This window comes from Cryptomeria japonica, chromosome 10, assembly GCF_030272615.1.
Source record: "Cryptomeria japonica chromosome 10, Sugi_1.0, whole genome shotgun sequence".
Lineage (NCBI taxonomy): Eukaryota > Viridiplantae > Streptophyta > Pinopsida > Cupressales > Cupressaceae > Cryptomeria > Cryptomeria japonica.
This window is the reverse complement of record NC_081414.1, coordinates 572,054,604-572,061,912: the sequence shown is the minus strand read 5'-3', so window position 1 is coordinate 572,061,912 and position 7,309 is coordinate 572,054,604.

Genomic DNA, 7,309 nt, shown 5'->3' with positions numbered 1-7,309 from the left:
GGTGCGTTTTGCTGTTTATTGTCAACTCCAAATCAACCAATCATGAGATATGCTTTGTTTTATGGGAACTTGTTTCCACCGTTTGCTCAGCTGGGTAAATTTTAATTTTAATTTGTTTTAAGATGGCATTCAAAAAATTTTAACTACTTTTTTTTAACTTCTAACTTATTTCTAATGATTAATATTATTTTAATAGTGTGGATAAAAATTGTATATTCATTGTAATTTTTTTAATTTTTTTATTTTTTAATTTTGTCAAAAGTGGATGGAGCTACTAATATATATATTTATATTATTAAGCTAGTTCAAGAGCTCACTAGGGAAAGAACTAGCAAGAAAACCTTATATCCTTACTCAATTACAATGTCATATGAAAATTGAAATCTTAACTTGAAAGCACAGCTAGACCATAGCTAGTTCTCAAATTTTCATTCCTAATCTTAATAGACCTTTACATTTGCAAGCACAGACTTGACTAAGGTTGATTCTATAGTTATGGATCTAAAAGTTCACTATTAGAACTCAAACTTCAAATTTATTTGTTGCCAAATATTTTACTAGCTATTATGCTTTGACTTAGCCCTTGTTGATTAATGTGATTGGTTATTGTATTTAAGGATAATTCCATTCTCATTTGAAATCATATAGAGATCATCTAGGACATCCTAGAGAATTATATTTGAGTAAAATAATAGTTTGATATTGGAGAATAAAAGGAATCATTACCATTTACATTAGAGAACCTCATCCTAGGACTATTGCATGTTTACTTGGTATCCTGAATAATTTTTATCAAAGCTATAAAGCTATTTTGTTAGGGTATGACCAAGGACAACATGACCTTGCAATTTGGTAGATTCCTCAAAGTTGTTTATGAACATTTCTTATACTTAAAATAATTATATACCACAAATTAAGGTTAGTGAATTGCATTATCCTACTTCTTTCTAGTTTAGATATGCGTGCATGAATTCAAATCCATGATAATGGAGGTGAGCTAGTACAAATAATAGATAATTTGCAAAAATTGGAGATCTTTATTTGAGTTAACCCCAAAATCCACATATTTGGTAAACTCGATCTTAACATTTGACAAATCATGTCTCCATCAAATCTTTAGCTAAGTACATAATATTTAATTTAAATTTCATTTTATTACCAAAAGAACTCCCATAACCCTTTTGTTTGCCTTTCCAAGGGAAAAAACTATATGTGTGACCAAGTCTAAGGAGGTAGAAGCCATATGAAAATGACTAATGTTATTTTTAAATAATGGATTTAGCATGCCAAATGAGGAATTTAGGTGATGGTCAAACTAGTTCACTACAAAGTCAAATTAGGTGCTAAGATGATTATAAAATTACATCTTGACTACATTTCTAAAGATCTATTTTTCTCCATTTTAGTCAAGGACTACCTTCATGAGAATGAGTTGGTTTTTGGAGCATCAAGTACTTGTATGTATGTTTGTTAATGAATTATGATGATATGAAGCATCACAACAAAGAAGATAGACTTTGTGTGCAAGATTGAGAACTTTGTATTTTGCTAATTCTAGCAAGTTTATAGATACACATAAGTAGTGGGGTAATATCCTTAGAAAAATCATAGAATTCCACATAACATAATCATTTCCCCATTTTAGTTCATTAAGGATAGTGAATTATTTTTGGAAACAACCAAAGGGACTTGAAAAAATAAATACTCTCCACAAACCAACAAGATCTTAAAAGAGAAATATCATAAGCAATTGCCACTCATGTACAAATAGGTGCCTTGCATATAAAGGAAACCAAGAAGAGGTGAGAAGGTAGTAGTCAAACTCTGACTACCCCTCCAATTATGCAACAAGTATAGGACTCTAGGAGTAGGACAAGTGTTGGGACACTCAGTAAGTCTACATGAGTTGAGACAAAAGTCTCTCTAACCTCCCATGAGGTGAGGGGATAATATCTCAATTCTCTAAGTGAGCTTAAACATAGTTGAATGAGACTTAATTAAGTAGGACAGAATAAAACTAGTTAAATGATACACCTTTTTACATTAACATGTTCCCTAAAGAAAAACTTCAGAAGTAAGCTTATCACATAAAAGATGAGCCCCAACAACATGACTTGATAAGGTACTCATGTACAACTAAAAGTATCTCTCTCATACAAATACAAAGTGTTAAAACCTCATGGGAACAAAACTTCCCTCTAAAAGATAGAATGAGAAGGATAAAACCTCCTATAAAGATGTCCATGCGGAGATGAACATGATTATGAAGAACTCCTAAAGCATGCCAAGAAATATAGAATATGTTGAAAGATGAACTAGTGTATGTTGGATTTAACGAATGTTGAAAAGATGTAGATCATGGGATACAACTATGATCAAAGAACACAAATAACAAAGCATGACTATCACATAGTACACTACTTACAACTATTTGATATTCAACATGGATGATTAAATAACACAAATAGTGAAGCACAAGTGACATGTAGTACACTACATAGAATTTTTTGGTGTTCATGAATCTTACAAAATATGAGAGATATAAATGAGTAGGTCTTTATAACCCCCTTGCAAATGTCTGAAGTCAATAAGGCTCCATGAGGTTCCTCTACTACTCCACTAAAACTAGAAAGAATTATCAACACAAATATCATGATTACCCCCTTAAAGTAGATGAGAAAGTGATCGTGGATCCATAATAGAATACCTAATTCAACTATTCCTCCAAGTTGCTTATAGTGATGAACAAGGATTTTCAATGGCAGAGATAAGATGGTTTAAATTTTGGCACCTAATGATAGTGTCTTCTATTATCAAAGTTCTATTTGAATCTCTTTGCTTTGACATTGATTGGTTCTCAAAGTTCCCAAGCATATTGTATCTAGTTGAGAATGAAAAATATCATATATTTTCTTTCATGATGGAGTACAACCCTAAGGTCTGGTAACGTGTTACTTTATATTTAGAGAGTAGAACAGTTTTTAAGTTTCCTTCTCATTATGATTAGTTAAGTTGCTATTTATTAAATTTTTTAGCTTAAATTTGTTACAATTATTACAATGCAATCAACTCAAATAGGCTTTTATATAACAATTTTATTGTACTTTTCAGATTTGTCTATTGGGATTTTTCCTTAGGAGCTTTCATTAGATTTAAGAATAATAATGAAACCCAACCCTCAAACAATGAAGTATACTATATGAGTTCTAGTTTTTTCTTCTTGTTTCTCCTCCACCTTGACAATATTTAAATGCAAACATTGCAAACCAAGAAATATTTTTTGTCACCTCTTAACCATTAAATGTTTCCCTAAAATTTATCTTTCAATAAAGACTATCGAGTTTAGGTCATTGAGAATTCACTTTGAGGATTACAGTTATGTCATTGAGTCTTGATCATTGATCAACAAAACATTCCTTGTAGAAAATCTAAAACTTGATTGCTTTTGAACTTCAAAATTTCACTTAATGAAGTTTTCTTTGTTCATAGAGAGAGAAAGGTGAAATTTTGATCTCCAATCCATGACTCTCATTATATATATTCAATCCTCAGCAAGTAATGTTGGTTCCCATTAACTAGCCATCCAAACATAAAGCATGTATGATATTTTTATCGACACATTATCCCTAAAATGTTCAATTTTGTGTAACCAACATTGGCCTTTTGGATGTTTTGTTGCAAAATATCATACAAGTCAATAGTCATTCTTCCCAAAACCTCACCCCTGATAACCTTGTTCTTGGTTAATCTTTAGATATTGGTGTTTGACATTTTCACCTAACAAGCAACTCATGCATTTATAATATGGTATGGAGAATTCATCAAATTCATGAAAAAATGACTAACTATAAAGGCTTAGGATTATTACGTGTTGATTGATATGACTTAAAAGCTAAACCCAAATCTCGATAGGTGAGTGAATGAATTCTTTAAATATTTTGATTGTGCCTAATGTATGTCTTGTGGTGTTTTTAGGTAAAATGCAAGAAGAGAAAGGAAAGATGAATTACCAATACAATGATTATCACCCCTCTTCTAAGATGTACTCATTATAGAATGATATTGGAGAGACTTGGGAAATGTAAACTTAGATGAATTTTTGGAAAGACTTCACAAAGAGGAAGGGAAATGGTGGATTCCTCACTTATAAAATAAAGATTAGTGGGAGTAGCTACTTTTCCAATTTCAGTGCAATCTTCTAAATTGGTTCTTACTTGTGCACAACACTACAACCTAAGGATAAAGAAAATAATTTCCTGACCTTTTGGAGAGGTAGTTCTAAACATTAATCCAAAGATGATTGAATTTTTTTTGGTATCCCTATTCACTCCAAATATATCTTGATCACAAGATACACCTACTTAAAAGAAGAAATATAACTTGATCACAAGATACACCTACTTAAAAGAAGAAATATAACTTGATCACAAGATACACCTACTCCTTCACTATCTCCTCATCATAGCTCCTCATCTTCTTCTCTTCCTTAGGAAACACCTTTTCTATTTCCATCTCCATCCCTATAAATACATCTTCCACCTTTTCCACCATAGTTATCTATTGCAATACCTTCACCTCCTCCTTCAAACCCTCCACCACATGTTCCAACTCCTAGACACCTTCTCTACCTAAGGAATATAGTTTCCTCTCTCCCCCCAATGAATTTGAAGAATTAGTATGTATTGAATAGGCTCCTCCAAAGATAAAAATAGATGTTATGAGAGAAGAGAAAGTAGAAGGATGAATAAGTGTTGCAAAAATAGGAATAGAAACATCTTAAGGGTTCTCAAGAAAATATATAAACATAAAGAAGGTACCTCCCTCACATTAGTCTCACACATAGAAAATAAAGAACAACAACATTATACTCTAGAGAATTCAAATTTTCTTCTCTTTCTCCTTCCAAAGCATGAACACATGAAACTTTTAGCATGTCATTTTCCCTCAACCACACTGTGCAAGAATGAAAGAGGACATATCCAAGCTAAGGATGAGGATTTTATAATTTTTATCAAGGCATTTAGGCTGCTAATAGAAGAAGAAAAAGAGAAATGAGGCTATCAACTATGATAGTAGACCAAAGAGGACACAATTTGCATAATTGACAATCCTTACTATCAATGGGTTGTAGGTAGATATGTAGCCAAGGGATTACCAAATTTAAAAAGTATATTTGGGATTCCAAACAAGAGAAAAAGAGAAAATATCCTTGCAACAATATGTAATACTTATTTTATTTAACATGCAAAAAGATGAGAAAATAAAGTATTAGATTTTAACAAATAACTCACTTAATAGATTAATTATTTAGTTGGACCAATTGATTATATTCCTCCATATTCAGTTTTACAAGCAACTCTAAATAAGGATACTCAGCCTCTAAACTCAAAGGGCCTCATCTCATCGACAAAGGAATGGAGGGAGAGCCTACAAGATTAAGGAGGTCGTGTAATTTAAAATAAATAAATTAGTATCACTTAATTAATGATGAAGAAAGTTTAACTAATAAAATAAAAATAGAGATTAATGAATACTTGATGGCATGGGAGGGTTAGATACTAGTTTGCAAAAGATGAAGTCTACTAGTTTTGATGAGTTGCTGAAAATAGTAGTGTTGATGAGGATTAAGATAAGCCAAAAGAGTTGAAAATCAAAACTTTGAAGAAGTGTAAGAAGAAGATGAGTTACAAAATAGGAGCTTAGCTGAGCTGATAAAGCATTCATTATCTCTCAAGAAATTTGTTCAAGATATTTCTAGCACATTTTGGCAGATGCCTTATTTGGTTAGTTTCTTGATTAAAATAAATCAATAATTCATATATTATTTACATTTAATAGTCACAAAAGAATTCATGGATGAGATGATGGAAAACAAATAAAAGATTCAAGCCTTTCAAGATGAGTTGAATTATTCTGAAGAGCTATAGGAGCAGTTGGATAATTCAGCATTTTCAAAAGGTGTTAAATTGAAGTGTGATAAAGGCCTTGATATCAACTATCTCATGCATTTTCATATTACAAGAAGACTAGGATTTCAATTTCCAAAATTCTAACTTGAAATAAGTCAAGTTAGCATTGATATTTTGTGAGGTCAAGCGGAATTGCTAATGATTTCAAGTTTAATTTTTTTTTATCATCCAAGCTTAATTTAGTTTAATAATTTTATACCCTAAATTTATGGGATCAAAAACTCTATTTATTTTGCTTCCAATTATTAGTTAAAGGGTTATAAATCATTTTGTTGTAATAGAAAAGCAATTTTTTTGCAATCCTTAGCATGGATTTTTCTACTAGACATTTTACAAGTTGAAAATTAATTAATACAAGTATTAAGTGTATCTCTAAATTATGTTTTGATCATGGTAATTATATTCTATTTTTATATTTCTATGTGAAACAAATGGGTGAAAGTTTTATGATTTGATGTGATTACATAGGCTTTTGTTTAAATTTGTGCATGTTTAATGGTGATTTGATTTGATGAACTTTAAATATCTGATATTTATTTCTTCTTTGGTGATCGCATCAATGTTATGTTTAGTTGTGTAAATGCTAATCAATGTGGTGTTCTAGTATACGAGATTTCCTTTAATCATTCAGATCTAATTAATATATTGGAATTGTCATTGACCATTTAATATATGTGGTTTTTCTTTCCTCTTAACCTAATTATTTTTTATTTCTTAAAATTTGAACAGTAAAATGCTTTAAAGAGTTACTAAAATAAAAATTAACACATTTAGATCTACCTAAGTTTTATAATATGAATGGATGAATTTAATTGATTTGATCTATATCTTCTGTGTTATAGAACAAATAATGTATAGAACTTAATTATCTAACATGGTCAACACCTAGATCAAAAGGACCCTTGGAGTGAGATCTATCACTTTTCAAGAGGAGTAGATGATCTTTGTTCACTCAAACATGGTAGTGCTAATCCTACTATCAACATACAACTTATTTTGAAACTTTTGCAACTTTTGGTAACACCCAAAATCAATTATTCATATGTTTTCTTAGCTAAAATTTATCAATTATAATAGTTAATTTAAGCTATCCCACCTCCCTATTTCAAAAATATGTGAAAGATTAATCCAAATCTTTCAGTCATTTCTTGTCAAAATTAGCACTAATTTTTTGATAAAATATACTTGCGAAGTATTTAACTTATATGTTTTTGATTAAGTGAAAAGAAGGTTTTGAAGGGGCCCCAAAACCCTTTACAATAAATTATAAAATAGATAAAACATTAAAGGTCCAGCTAGATAGATCATAACAAGAAACAAAAACAACTGGCAAAGACAAA